The 12916-nt window shown below is 48.3% G+C and overlaps 1 protein-coding gene across 1 annotated transcript in view; it reads right to left on the minus strand.

Moving 5' to 3' along the window:
• LOC119386593 (piggyBac transposable element-derived protein 3-like) overlaps window positions 1–8234 on the minus strand; it is a 318613-nt gene extending 310379 nt beyond the window's left edge. Inside the window, exon 1 of the mRNA XM_049413194.1 lies at window positions 8088–8234. The gene's annotated coding sequence lies outside the window, so the exon portion shown is untranslated. The remainder of the gene's footprint in view (window positions 1–8087) is intronic.
• Between the last annotated feature and the right edge of the window lie 4682 nt (window positions 8235–12916).

Raw genomic sequence — 12916 nt, forward strand, 5'->3', positions numbered from 1 at the left:
CTTCAGCCACCTCATCTGATGTGTCCTAGTTCCTACTGCATTCGATTATCCTCCGTCACGGAGCTCCCCGTGTGGTAATAAGTGATCGTGGCCGGCAGTTCACTGCTGACGTTGTCGAAGAACTACTACGGCTATGTGGGTGCCACTATCGGCATTCCACGCCTTACCACCCGCAAACCAATGGGCTAACTGAGCGCACCAATCGTACTATCATAAACATGCTTTCAATGTATGTCACAGCGGACCATAAGAACTGGGATGCCGTATTACCTTTTATAACGTATGCCTTTAACACCGCCAAACACGAAGTCAGAGGTTATACACCTTTCTTTCTGCTGTACGCTCGCCATCCTCAAAGTTTCCTCGACACCATGCTCCCTTTCTCGACTAATGAAAACGCAAGTGTCGCGCAGACCTTGTGTCGCGCCGAAGAAGCACGTCGACTGGCCCGGCTCAGAACTCTCTCGTCCCATTCCCGTGCAAAGACCCGTTACGACGCAAGACATCTGCCAGCCACCTTTGAAACAGGTGATCTCGTGTGGCTGTGGACACCAGTCAGAATGCGGAGACTTTGCCAAAAGCTTCTTTCTAAGTACACCGGTCCATTCGTCATTATCAAAGGTTTAAGTGACGTCACCTACGTCATCGCAAAAGTGACAGCTGGCAACCGCCGTTCACGCAAGACGCAACTTGTCCATGTCGCACGACTGAAGCCCTACACTCAGCGAGCCCTCTGACTTGCTCGGTGAGCTTCGTCTCACCCCTAGGAAAATGTAGCGCGGCGCTGGAAGAGCGCGAAAGAAGAACGAAGAAATAGAACGGGCACGAGGGATTTGGTGATCGGCAGCATCTTACCGCCCCTTGTCCTGCCTTGCCTGCCGCTTCATTGACCTCATTGTAAATAAACCCATATCCGTAACTATATGAAATAACTAAATTTACAAAGTGCAGTGATATACACCGATTTTCTAAGCGTAGTAAAAGCTCTGAAAACTCTTCAGAGGCTGAAGAACCCTGTCCTTGTCTCGGTCTACACACTTTTATGCACGGTCTACACACTCAAACAACATGTCGTAGTGTGCTGGGTGCGAGGGCACCGCGAGATCCAAGGCAACGTGTTGGCGCAGCTAGCTGCATCCGCCCACAAAAACACTGCCATAACTATCCGAAATACGACATATACGAAACATCCATAACTATCCCTGCACTATACATAAAACCTTTCCTTAAACGAAAACTGAGGGCTTATTGGCAGAGAACATGGGATAGGCACACTCATAATAAACTACACGTTATCAAGCCGCACATTGGTAATGGGCAGCCAGTATGAAAGTCACGCCGCACAGAGGTAACACTGATAAGGCTAAGAAAAGGACACACCTACAGCACACATACATACCTTCTGTCCGGTGTGATCCACCCATGTGCGAGAAATGTGGTCAACCACTTACGGTCCTTCACATTCTCAATCAGGGCTTAAAGTCTCCCTTCATTGGAGGGGGGACCCTCAGAGGGCGGCGACCTGTATACATACATACACACATATGTACAGGCCCTCATGAAGAAATGGAATGGCGGCCGGGCCCCTCCGAGCCCCCCTGACTTTAAGCACTGCAATGAATTAGATCCTATTAGAAAAAAATGCCAGGCCTGCGCGGAAAGCGCAGCACAGTCACAGCGAAAGCTGGAAGAGCGGCATTTCTAGAGCCCGTTGTAAACTCTCTTGGGGCTACTAAAACAAGTACACAAGCAAGGTACCCACTACGCCATAAATCACAATATTTGTGAAATTGGGAAGCACCTACAACGCCATTATTCGTCATTGTGCGCAGAAGCGAGGTTCCAGCTACACATATGTAAGGCATTATGTGCACTTTGTTTACGTGACGACTGATGACGATGAAGAACTGTGGCTCATCCCTTTGTAATGGGTTGGAAGCTTTAAACGGCTCACCAGGTACGTAATTCGCATTTTGTGACGCCCGGTCGCTTTTAACTCTCCCACCATGCAATATAACATACATTGACGTGAGAAAAAGAGACAGAGAGAAGGGGGAAGAACTTTATTGAGACCCTGAGGAATTGGATGATGGGCTTATGGGCTTCCTTGGCAACCAATGCAAGTGCACTTGCGAGGAACCCACTACGCTATAAATCATCATAATTTCTGTGAAATGATAAGTTTTACGTGACGACTGATGACGATAAAGAATTGTGGCTCAGCCTTTTGTAATGAGCTGGAAGCTTTAAACGGCTCACCAGTTACGTAATTCGCATTGTATGACGCCCGGTCGCTATTTAACTCTCCCACCATGCAATATAACATACATTGACGTGAGAAAGAGAGACAGAGAGATGGGGGAAGAACTTTATGGAGACCCTGAGGAAATAGATGATGGGCTCATGGGCTTCCTTGGCAACCAATGCAAGTGCACTTGCGAGGAACCCACTACGCTATAAATCATAATTTCTGTGAAGTAGGGAAGCAGCCACTATGCCATTTTTCGTCATTCAACGGAGAGCCGTGGTACCCGCTAAAAACATTTAAGGCATTATGCGCACTTTGTTGGTGTTGTGCCTGATGACGATGAAGAATTATTGCAGAGCCCTTTTGTAGTGGGTTGGAAGCATGCAACAGCCCACTGGTTGCGCAATTCGCATTGTGTGACGCCTGGTTACAGAATTCGCGTTGTGTGGTGCGTGGTTATTTCACTATTCTACCACACTAAATTACATATGTTAATGTGGTTCCTTCTGGACATGAAGCCTGTATAGCGTCGTTTTGCAAGGCAGTTCCAAGCACCGGCATGGCTCTGAGGTACAACACTGGGCTCCCACGCAGAGGGCCCAGGTTGGAACCCCGTTCCATCCTGGAAATTTTTTCTTATTTCGTTTTTTTTCCTATTTCGAGCGATAGTGGTTACGGACACCGGCTGCGGCGGCGGCGGCGGCAGCGGCGGCGGCGGCAGCGGCGGCGGCGGCGGTGGACAACTACGCCACCAAAAACGGCCGTTGAAATGATCTCATAACAGCTTTCGCTGTAAAAGCACTTCCCATTACCCTACCGAGAGCAAATACCACTTCATGCATCGATGTTCATTGGTAGGGATCCGCTTTTCAAACTTAATTCATTGTTCGCGTTTTTGAAAGATCTGCATAGTTTTCATGTGATATACGCAGGGAATCCATAACACGACCGCAGACGAGGCATTCGTGCTCATACCATGTCTTTATATTTTTATTATCACGACCGTTTGCCACTGATTCTCACTATACACATTTCATGTCAAGCTCATGATTTTAATAATATTGCTGCGGACAGCCATCAAAAGGCCATTAGGCTGAAGACGACGACGACGACGATTTGGAGACTTGTGTGCCGCTGCCTTGCCCGAGCACTCTCCTGTAAATACACTTGTTTACAGCCTCTAGTCTTCCGTCTCTTCACGTAACATTTTGGTCGAGGTGCGGGGTACCTCCCTTCGTCACGAAGCCCGCCTTTTACCCGCCTTTAGCGCGCGGAATTTTATGGCCCATATACAGCCACTTACCACAACCATTGTTCACATCTCTTGTTCCATGACCTGGTGCTGTTTGGCCATCAAATGGCCCTTGCGCCACAAAATACCACATATCATCACTTGAAAACGCTTATGTGCGCAGTGTGCTTTTTAGTCGACTGGCCAAGACCGGGTTAGTCACGAGGTGTTCGTGTTTTATATATGTTATCGTTTTCTTCAATAAAAGTTCAGTTGAAAGTCAACGCTGTGCCATGTCCATTCTCCTCTTCGTTGTGTTTTTCGCGCTGTTAGCCACGATGAATCTGCACCAACTCGCCCAGTATTCCATCCTAAGCTGTTAGCCACGATGAAATTCCGTGGATCATCGTGGGAGGAATCGGAAAGCTGGCTAGAAGAATACGACCGGGTCGCCGCCTTCAACCACTGGAGCAAAGAAGGTGCTGCTAGGATGTGCTTCGAGAACCAAGAGTCCACCCTAACATCACGGGACATTTTCCGAACCAAACTCTTGGCTATATTCACTAGCGTCGTCTGCAAAGAGAGGGCCGAAACTCTGCCTGAAACCCGCGCCCAACTCCCCAACGAAAACGTCACATTCATCACGGAGGAAATTACCCGCATTTTCCGCCACGCAGACCCTGACATGTCCAAGGAGAAGAAAGTCTGCTTCCTTATGCGAGGCGTAAAGCAGGAGCTCTTTGCTCGGCTGATCAGAAACCCGCCGAAGACCGTCCAGGAATTTCTCTCGGAAACAACGACGATTGAAAAGATGCTGGAAATACGCACACGACAATCCAATCGCCGTTCTACGCCAGGCTACGCAGAAACCCAACCACTCTGCTCCGACAATCTGCGCGAGACCGTAAGGGCCGTAGTGCGCGAAGAACTTCGTCGAATGTTCCCATCGGGCCAGCCTCAAGTTGCCTGATTGCAGAGACATCGTCCGCGAGGAAATCCAGCAGTCGCTGGGAATCCCTGAGTCAGCGCAGCCGCAACCGCAAGCTATGCTGCTGCAGTCCGGCGTCACACACTCCCTCCGCGCCCACGTCAAGACACCGCAGCGCCACTGTACCGCCGCGAGAGTACGACATGCCTCATAATGACAGCATGGCTTTGGCACGTAAAATCTCAGATATTATTATAAACTTGCCATTTCAAGTAGCATGAAATGCAACAAATGAAAGAAAACAGCAAACAGAAGACATGCGTCTATGGTCACATCTGTTGCTATGACTGTTAAATGCATCTCCAGCCTAAGACACCTGAATAACGGGGGTCGTAGGTTCACAAGAATGCAACACATTCTCACCATGTCGATCATCTGGCGTAAATTGGTATTATAGAATTGAATGGCCCTTTCAACATGCACACGCACTTGGGCAGTGTGGTAGGTCAGTTGAAGTTCTTCAAGTGGGGCTCTTCGATTTTCCACTTCTGGCTACCCGCGGGCTGCCAGAGCCAGCCAGAGCGCGCTCGTTTTTCTCGGGTTGCTCCGACCCCCCCGCCGTGCACTTCCGGTTGGCGTTCGTTTTTCTCGGGTTGGACGGTTCTGGCGACCCGCGGGGAGCCCGCGGGTCGCCAGAACCTTCCAGGACAATTTAGTCGTGGAAGCTCTCTGGAAGGTTTCGGGCTAGCAGACGCCGAAAAGAGACGATACGCGCTCGCCGCCATCTTTGTGAGGACTCGACGGATTGCAATGTGGGCGCTTGCGGACTACACCTTTGCTTGTCCTTACGCTCGGGCCGCTCGGCGCCGTTCCGCCGTGCGAGATGGCGCGATTACGAGTGGCGGCGAGCATTTGGAGCTAATGTTTATTGCTTTTCTTATGTGTCCCGTGAAGTTTTCTTCCGTGAACAACGCGGCGAACTGTCGCGTTCTATCCATTCTAACTGCGTCGTGCACATGTCCCAAAAGTTATGTACACGTTCGTACGAACGCATGGATACCCCTTTCGAGTTTATTTTTTCGTAGTAGTATTCGATTGTGGTGTCGTGTGTGCTTTATGTGCATTTAGCTGAGACGATTGTGATCAAACTACATATTTCGCTCCGTCGTATGTTTGCGTGCGTGAACCCCGTCAGAACTTAACTATTTCAACTAGGTCTTCGATGTTGATAAAATGCACTGATCGAATAAATGCGATCGCGACATTGTTTCTTTGTGTGATCCTCGTTGGTCGCGAAGTGCGTGCGAGCGTACTTCGATCTACGGGCCAGTATATGAGGTATATATGGTATTATGTTATGCTACGACGCGTCGATGTGAATCGTCGGCTTTGTCTTTTTCCACTTCTTAGTAACAATTCCATGCAGTATGTACGCGGTTATCACCTAGTAGCTCAAATAAAAGCTGAGCTAGTACATGAGATTTTTGGAGTGCCACTTAGGACTGGAAAAGAGGCTCAGGCAACATCTGCCAAAACGAGTCGAAGACGTGTCACACGGAAGTTTATTTTAGATATAACGCGCACTCGTGGTACCCATACCGCCGCGTGTCTCAAGTTATGACAAAACGCAAGCTGGTCAACGCGTGTGTGCGACGTAGTACGCGAGAGATCCTCGAGCTCTTTTGGGGACACGATCACTTTCGCGAGATTTTCGCGTCGTGTTGTGCAGCGACTGTTACCGTACTAAGCAGACGTGAGCTGGTTAACCCATTAATTCCCAGTACATGAAACACACTTCCAATGTTCAAAATATTTCTTGGTCGTGTTCTTAGAGTCCCTGGGAGTACTAGTGTTCAATAAAAAAAGATGAGGGTATAGTATGTGAATTAATAATGAGATGTTGCATATGTGCAACACTGGGCAGTAGTGTAAAGTCTGAGGCCAAGCCAAGTTAACAAACTTTTTTATTGGCACCGTCCCTTTTGATGCATTATCAAATCCAAGACAGTACAAAGCTCAAGCACGGCTGTTTGTAGCCTACTGGTGGAAACTAACAAAACAGTTACGATCTGTGTTCAAACATAACATCACCTTACACTTCGAACAAGAAACATATGTGTAGCCCCCTGGGCATGCCTTGCAGCGGTTCCGCCTTTCATTCCATGTGGGCCAGTGCTCTTTGCTGTCTCTTCTCACGTCACGAGGGACATTTAAGCACACTTTCTTGAGTGGCGTGATATTTTGAACTGAAGGGCGCCCTGGTGGTCGCTTGTTGAGCAAGATGAGGCTCGTTGCGAGCTCAGAGAGGAATTCTCTCAAGGGTGTGGGCGGCGATTTGTGCTGCTGGAGAATTCTCTTGTGCATGAACCATGCATTAACAGCAGCCATTTTGAGCGTGTGCCAAAATAAATACATGTACCAGCGTTTTGACCTGATAGAAAAACGATACGAGAAACACATTTTGTCAAGAAGGTCCACGCCACCCATCGATCTGTTGTAGGCAGGAATGATGGCTGGACAATCGACAAAGATGTGCTTTTTTTCCTTGCTGTCCCATCTTTTGACGGAGGTAACAGGGTCGGCACCAATGCAGTTCGAAAGGAGAGTGACAGTGCGGTTGTCGTGCCACTTCACTGCCACCATTGTCTTTTGGTCGCAAGAGGTGACTGAAGTATCACAGGTGCCCCGACCTCGCTTCTTCATCGATTTTTCATCCATCAACTTGCTACAGCTGATTCTGTTTTCACGGACTGTGCCAATATAGGAGATTCCCATTCTTGAAAGTTCCTCTACAAGGTGAGGGCCAGTGAAGAAGTTGTCAGCGACAACTAGATTGTTGTCTCGCTTTGGGAGGCTGGAACACAGCTGGAGCACAACACCAGCTCCCAACCCAAGCTGGTAGCCATCCTGGTTCCCATAAAAACCTTTGTTGCAGCGCTGATAGACATCAAAATCATAACACAGACCTGATTCTCCCGAACGTGCCCAAAGTTTCAGGCCCCATTTACTCTTCGGTTTATTTGGCATGTACTGACGAATGTAACAGCGCCCACGGAAGGGGATCAAGATTTCGTCCACTGCTGATTTGTTTTCTTGGGGCACAGCAATCATGTTGCTACGCAAGGAAGTGAGCCATGGGCGCACTTTCCAGCACTTGTCTTCTTTGACTTTGTCATTGGCCGCTTCATTATCAAAAAAATGCAGGTGGCGTGTTATCTTTTCAAATCTGTTACGGGACATTACCTGGGCTACTAATTCATATCTACTTCCATTTTCCCAGTAAGCACGAACCCTGTGCATGTTTACGAGTCCCATCCTGAAAAACATGCCCAGCACAGATGTCAGTTTTTCAACAGTGAGGTTTAGGGCGGTTCCGTGCTTCTGAAAGTAGTATCTGTTGCTCTCATCCACAACAGCCTTTAGCATGGATCGAGAAACAAACATGTCGAAGTATTCCTGAGCGCTCAGCGGCTCTGCAGGTGGCAGCGGAAAGTCGTTCTCGAAACTCTCTGCTTCGTTGTCGAAATCTTTCTTCACCCATGTGTACCGCTTTTTCAGGTTACGTGACTTCCGATCTCCCGGAGGCAAATCTGTCGAGCTTGCAACTCCTACCTCAGCTTCTTCAACCTCGGTTGAGACGGCCTCTTCGTCACTGCTGTCTCCAGACACTTCGTCTTCACTTCTCTCATCAGCGGAAAAATCGCTCTCATTAGTGTCGATAACATCCAGCAGGTTTGCATGAAGAAAACGTTTCGGCCTCTCTTTTGGAACAGAATAGAACATCGAGGTTGAAATGGCAGTAGATCCCTGAAAAATCGTTAAAAGAGCAAAATTAGCAAACAAATATCAAGTACGACACTTTACATGCACGCACGCCACGATATACAGGGCGCGTTTCATGCAGAAAAGCAATGTTGCATATCTGCAACAGCGGAAATTATGGCATTTAGTGCCCAGTGTTGCATATGTGCAACACACCACGTGCAAAAAATATTCTATAGAACAGTGAAAGCGCAAAGCCAACTTTTACGTCCTATACTAGTGTCTAGAGTGTCTGCAACATACATTCAGTGAAAAAAGCAGCGCAGGTTCACTTAACGGCTCATAAAAAAAGTTTACGATACCTTGTTTGCGGAGCTCGCGGACGGCGTGGGTGCTGCCATTTTCAAAACTCCAGATACGACGACTTTGGCCCCCAAGCGGCTAAAAAAGTAACTGCGTGGAATGAAAAACCCTCAAAGTACGATAGTATGGACAACTTTTACCAATGCATTAGGATACTCGCAATCAGCAGGGCGCGGAACTCAGTGTTGCAGATATGCATAGAGTTTCATACAATACCCTAGAGAGGAAACTGGCGCTGCGATCGTTCAACCACCATGGGAATGATGGGAAGTACAGGCTTCGGATTGGATAGCGTTCGCTAGCGAACTGTCTACGGATCTTTTTCTACAGTTTCAGTTTCGTTCTTCGCGAGGCGTGGGTAGTGGGGTACGTTCCAAAGCATTCAAGCAGCGTCTTTGTTGTTCAAAGAGGCCGAAGACCGCTAGAACTCGTGGTTTGCTGCGACCTTGCGGCTTTACAGGTTGTATTTGACAGTTTTAGCAAAGCGTCGTGCACTCACCGCTGCGCACAGATGTAGCGTCCCATGTCAGTGCAGCAAACTGCATCGAGTTCACGTTTCGTGATAAGCGCTACTTGTCAAAGCTGTTTCAAATCGACTGTAAAACGACGGCGAAGCTAAGTAGACGCACCGTCGCGCTCCTCTGACTCGACTTCACAACAAAACGAGAGATGCGTTGGAGGCAGACCACTTGAACAGACGCACCTGGCATCGCAGCAGACAATACGTTAAGTGTTTCTCACTCAATACAGTGCTGTTATTTCCATAAATAGATAATGCGTACTTTCGAGGGAAAGACAAGCGTGTTTCTTTTCAAGTGTTGTACAAAAATAATTCATTATTTGGTGATGCCAAATCTGGAACACAGTTGCAGAGTAATGCATACCCTGGTGGTTGAATTTGTTCAGGTTTCAGTTCCATCTCACGGTCACGCAAACTTTTTGCAATAAGTTTTACATACAAAAGAATGAAGCAAGTTTTAATTGGAATTAACTTCATATCACTTTGTTTTACACTCGGCAGACAAGCGTTGCGAATCTCAAGAACCTAAACCATCCGAAGCAAATCCGAAGCCTGTACTTCCCATCATTCCCATGGTGGTTGAAGCGCGTCTCAAGGAGCCCGCGTAGACACTAGCGTCAGATTCCCCTCTAGGTATTATTGTAAGAAACTCTATGCAGATATGCAACAAGGGGCAATAATGGGTTAAGCCGTTAGCGGCGCGATAGCTCACCTTGCATCGCTTTCGTGGCGCCGTGCGCCAGCTGGCTGTTTTGTTCGCGGACGGTGCGAGTTGCGCACGATTTTGCGAACGCACGTGATCGTATCCCAAATCCGTATGCTCGAGAATGTCGCTTCAGCTCTTCAGCGAACCTAGCCACATATTTTCAAGCGGGCAATGCAGAAAAACCAACGCGCACGCGGCGCGAAGTTTCGTTTGCTGCCACGGCGGTCGCGTTTGTTTACGTTTACGCTGGCTGTCCCAGCGTTCGATTTTGTAATCTTGGCGCAGCTTCGGGTTTTCTCGGGCTTCCCACACACGTGACCAAGACGCTACTTCTTTCCCGACCGGAACTAGCAGGCTGACCCTCTGGCTATCTCTGGCTGCCAGAGAACTGCCAGAAGTCCGAAAATCGAAGAGCCCCAGTGTGAGCTGTGCACAGACGTCAGACTAGAGTTTCGCGAGCCGCGTAGCGCCATCTATAGGAGCAGTATTGGGTAGTGCCAAGTCAGACTCCCTTGGACAGTTTGCTTGGAAACCCGGTGCAGCTAATGAGTGATAAACAATGATTTAGCTTAATATTGTGTGTTTTGCGCATATAACACTCAGAACGAGAGCTATAGATTTCTGTCCGCTAGTCCGACGCACCACCGAATCGCCAAGTGCTTGCTGGATCACTCGTCAGAGCGATAGCAAAAACAAAAATAGACGCGATAACTCCGCGCGCTACGAACAAACGCCACAGTCGACGCTACTGCTGCGTTTTGAATTGCCACGGACGTAGAGGAATGCATAACAACGTTCAGTTTTGCCCATTTTCATAGCTGTCGTACGAAGCAGAAAGGCGAGAGCGCTGGATACGGGCCGTTGAACGTGTTGAGCAAGCAAATTACAAGCGGTCGCATGAGAAAGTGTGATAACGTGGCTTTGCTGTGATTGTTTTGCGTAACCCTGACAGAGAACCGTGGTAACTTTGACTATGAAGATCAGCAGAGTCTCTGGCCGCGGTGTGCGCCGTGTAACACGGAGAGCTAGAGGCAGAGTGAAGACGCATAAAAAATGGGGAGGGTCGAAGCATGTAGAGAAGTGTGTTTCAGCTCCTCTAACGTGAAACCTGTGGAGGGGCGAAGCATGCAGTGTACGCCGGTGCTTACCACAGCAATATCAGTGCTAGTGGGCAGTGACACAGAGACCCGCAGTCCGCTTTTAGTTAACGTGAACGCTGCGAATATTTATTGTTGAACTACGCACAAGAGAAATCTCCCACCCGCACTACATTGCAGGTGAAGACCCAGCGCCTACATATACGCGGTGGCCGGTGAACGGTTGTGCAGCGCGGGCAGTCGGTTTTTTCAATCAAGAAACTCGCTAGCAGACGTTGCCTGCGTCGGCGTTGTCTCTCGCGGGTGAGGGCGCGTTCTCGTTCCTTGCGAGATGGTAGTTTTAGCGTTCATCGCAGAAAGAGCGTTTCCATAGTCAACGTGCCCGTTCGCTCTCTCTCGGCACACGGCGAGCGCTGAGGCGGTGGCGCCCTCTCGCGCTCAAGCAAATGAACCGTCCCGACAGCAGACAGCGATGCACGATGCACGCCGAGACCCTAGGGTGTTTCGCCTCTAAAGCATCACACACACCGCGGCCTTCCATAATATGAACTGGTCGTTTCCACACAGCATCGGGCGCGTACGTTTTGAAGGCTCAATTAGCCGGTTTTAGGTAGCCAATGCTTACGCGTGCGTTATACAATTAAATCGCAAAATGTTTATCGCCACCTTAAGGTTTGTTTTGTCTTCGCTTACCCCGCGAAAGTGGACACGCACGTATGCCCATTTGGAGTATACATATTGTCACGTGGTCGTGACGTCGTCGAAGGCAGCAGTCAGCACGTCAGAGATGAAACTCTTTAATTGGCCGAACTTGTGGCCGGGAAACTGAAAGACAAACTACAGCAATGCACTGATAGCGGCGAACAGAGCTTCGACCGTCGATCAACTGACAAGCGGTCAAGCGCGTCGTCTTTTATACAGGCGCTATCGAACTTTCCAGCGATATCGCTGGTGGCGGCGTTATATCTAGACAAAGCTGGAACATTCGCGTGCGGCGCGCAATCTTAACAAAACGATATACTACAATCGCGAAGCTTCTCGAACATTGCTTAGTGTCGAGCGTTGATAACCGTCCTTGCTGGTCAAACCCGAATACATCGAAATAAAACAAGAAGTGGGCGTGGCAATATCAACGGACGATAACCGTGAACAGACCATTCGAGGATGCGTAATAAAACAGTCCAATGCACAGGAAGCGAGAGCTGAAGGGAGTAAGCAGCTGAAAAGGCGGAAATCGCTGCGGCCATTCGTCCATGATAAAGCAAGCTTTGTATTTATTATTTATTTCTATTTAGTTATTCAGTACCTGCATCGCCACTGGCAGGCATTACAACCGAAGGGGGGGGGGGGCAGGGGACGGCGAGGGTGGTAGATCAACTGGTATTCATTTCTACACACTAAGCGTGGTGAAGGTCTTCATTACATTGTATTTCTACAATATTTGACGGAGGAGCATTCCACTCAATCGTGGTCCTACAAAAAAAAAACGAATAACGCAGTGTCACCTTTCAAAGGAAATCTATGAAATTTCAACGCATGGTCCCTTTTACGCGAAATACATGATGGTAATGTAATATATTTATTTTTGTCTATGCCTGTTTTAGAATGATAAACACTGAAAAAATTGGAATCTGAGGCCCTATCATCTGTGCCTTAAGTATTGCCAATGAAGTGCGCGCTTGCTTTCAGCGATGGTGAGGTTTTTGTCGTAATTTCCAAAAATGAATCGAACAGCCCTATCCTGAATTTTTTCTAGTAAGTCGACTAACTGACGAGTATGAAGATCCCTGCTGATACACACGTAGTCAAGTACCGAACTTACGTGAGTGAAATACAGCCGTTCTTTTAAATTACTAGGTAATTGTCCAAAATTACGACGTAGGCAGCCCAATTTGCGTGCTGCTTTTCTTATTCTCTCCTGTACATGCCTATTGCACTTAAAATCCGATGTAAACCACCCATGTATTTGCATTCCGCAACCCTGCGTAAAGTAGCGCTATTTAAATTATACTCGTATGCCTTATATGGGCGTTTCCTTGTAAATGTGATGTTTAAACATTT

Source organism: Rhipicephalus sanguineus, chromosome 3 (genome assembly GCF_013339695.2).
Source record: "Rhipicephalus sanguineus isolate Rsan-2018 chromosome 3, BIME_Rsan_1.4, whole genome shotgun sequence".
Taxonomy (NCBI): domain Eukaryota; kingdom Metazoa; phylum Arthropoda; class Arachnida; order Ixodida; family Ixodidae; genus Rhipicephalus; species Rhipicephalus sanguineus.